Source organism: Rhagoletis pomonella, unplaced genomic scaffold, assembly GCF_013731165.1.
Source record: "Rhagoletis pomonella isolate Grant_MI unplaced genomic scaffold, Rhpom_1.0 Rhpom_scaffold_02417, whole genome shotgun sequence".
Lineage (NCBI taxonomy): Eukaryota > Metazoa > Arthropoda > Insecta > Diptera > Tephritidae > Rhagoletis > Rhagoletis pomonella.
In genome coordinates, this window is record NW_023460971.1 from 1 (window position 1) to 2,182 (window position 2,182).

Genomic DNA, 2,182 nt, shown 5'->3' on the forward strand with positions numbered 1-2,182 from the left:
GGGCACAGTCTAATCGGATGCTTGCTACCGCAGAGCCTGCATGTCAGTGTATATTTGCTTGCATCAGCCCGTTTACGTAAGGTAGTGAAGCGAGTCATCTTCTGAAATTATGATTTTCCCATTTTCAGTAGGGATACGTAGCGAATAAAAATAACATTGGAATGGCGAGCAATATTAACTACACTTTTAATCATCGTAAACGTTCACCTTGCAAGGAAGTAATTTTTCCAACCTTGAAGAAAAATCCACCGTGTTAAGTCCCCTTTATGATTGATGGGTCCGGCGAACGTGCACTCATGGCTGGTTGGTGTAACAGGGTTGCATGCGGCATGTGAGCTGTTTACCTACCATATTTTGATTCTACGGCTAGCATTTTAAATGGCCAACGACAACAATTTTGACTTTTGTTGCTTTTGTGAAAATATCACCGTGCATTAAACTAACTATGTTCATTAAGGTTTAAGGAAGGTTCGCGAATATGAAGAATGTGAATAATTACGTATTATAAATAATTACGTATTATTTATGTATTCTCCCACCCTATCTATCTGAAAATAAATGCAAATTATTTTTAACTACAAGTCCATCACGGAGCTGTATAATTTTCACACATATATATGCAAAGTGTCTAACCAGCATAAGGAAAATTGAACGTGTAACCGGGGTATAAAAAAGGTCGCGGTAAGGTATCGAATTCCTTTATTTATGTTATCGATAACAAACTACTTCCGTGAATGGCCGAATATCAATGAAAAACCACGTTACGCATTTACTCCCGGGTTTTATTTGCAATGGTGTGCGATTTCAAACGAATTAACAATTAAATCGTGAATTAAAATAAGATACGGTGTGAGTTGTGTAGTGTTAAGCGTAAATTTCGCATGGTTTAGTTTAGGATTTGCGAACAAAAGTGTCCAAAGCCAAATTGAACGACAGTGCAAATTTTAATTTGAGACATAGTTGAGCAAAACGGTACAATTAAAAGGCACGAAGATGGTCAAGAAGGTTTTAATGATCTGTTTAGGCAATATTTGCCGCTCTCCCATTGCCGAGGCGGTAATGATTAACACACTCGAGAAATCCGGCGCCTCCGCTGATTGGAAAGTGGATTCTGCTGCAATTGGCGGTTTGCATCGTGGCAATCCCCCTGATCATCGAGCATTGAGGACAATGAGGAAGTATATATGGGTGATTTGCGGTGGCTAGCGCCACCGAATTCCAAAGCTAAGTTGCTAATGTTAGCAGATTTCGGGCTGGATCATCGTGGTTGCATCATCGTGGATCCCTACTATCAACGAGGCGATGCCGGTTTCGAAAAAGCTTATCAGCAATGCGTTAAAGCGTGTGCGGCGTTTTTTGAACAAGCTGTGGCTGGTAAGGTTTAAGAAGAAACAAATTTAATCTACTTAAGTTATCTTGTTAATACTGAAATTAAATGTTCAATGCGCGAAAATCAGCCGATACACGTGATAGATGTATGTATACAAAACCCCGTATGTGAAAGCATAAGAAATAAATATTTGTTTAAAAAAAGGGAAATGCAAACAAAAGTGTTCAACTAAACAAATTAAAATGCCCTAGTTTGTGATAAAGCTTGTTAAAACGATGATCAATAGGCATTTGATGCTGCGGGTAGCACACTGCACCAAGGGTCATGATTTACAAAGCGGCGAATTCAGCAAGGGCAAAGATGGCTCAGATATACCGTCGCTAATGTTGACAAGACGAAGAGTTTGGTTTGATGGATTAGTTTGTTGCTGCTCAGGATGACCGTACGTGTAACAAACGTAACATGGAGTTGGGGTAAGTAACTACTTTGATTTTACATACATAAATTTCTTTCATGAGTGGTGTGTTACACTGAAGTTAGGTAGGTTGGTGTTGCTTTCGAAAATGTTAAAAAAAAAAGAAAAAGAAATAAACTATGGTCGCGAGCCAGGTCACTTGTTTAAAATTCTACAAGGTTTTTGTAGCAACTTATATCATCATTTTGATTTTCATTGGACTGCAAAGGTGGAAGTTGCTGTGCTTATAGGGAAATATTAAAGCTTTTAGCTAACCAGGATAAGGAGTTTAAATTTTAAACGGTGTTTGAAAGATATTTTAAGCTAAGTCACTGGACTCTTCAACTGTGGAAACAAAGATAATGAAATAAATTGACAGTTTTAACCTGATACCAATT

The 2,182-nt window shown here is 38.1% G+C and overlaps 1 pseudogene; it reads left to right on the forward strand.

Moving 5' to 3' along the window:
• Positions 1–734: 734 nt before the first annotated feature.
• On the forward strand, positions 735–1,439 carry LOC118753405 (annotated as a pseudogene).
• The last annotated feature ends 743 nt before the right edge of the window (positions 1,440–2,182 follow it).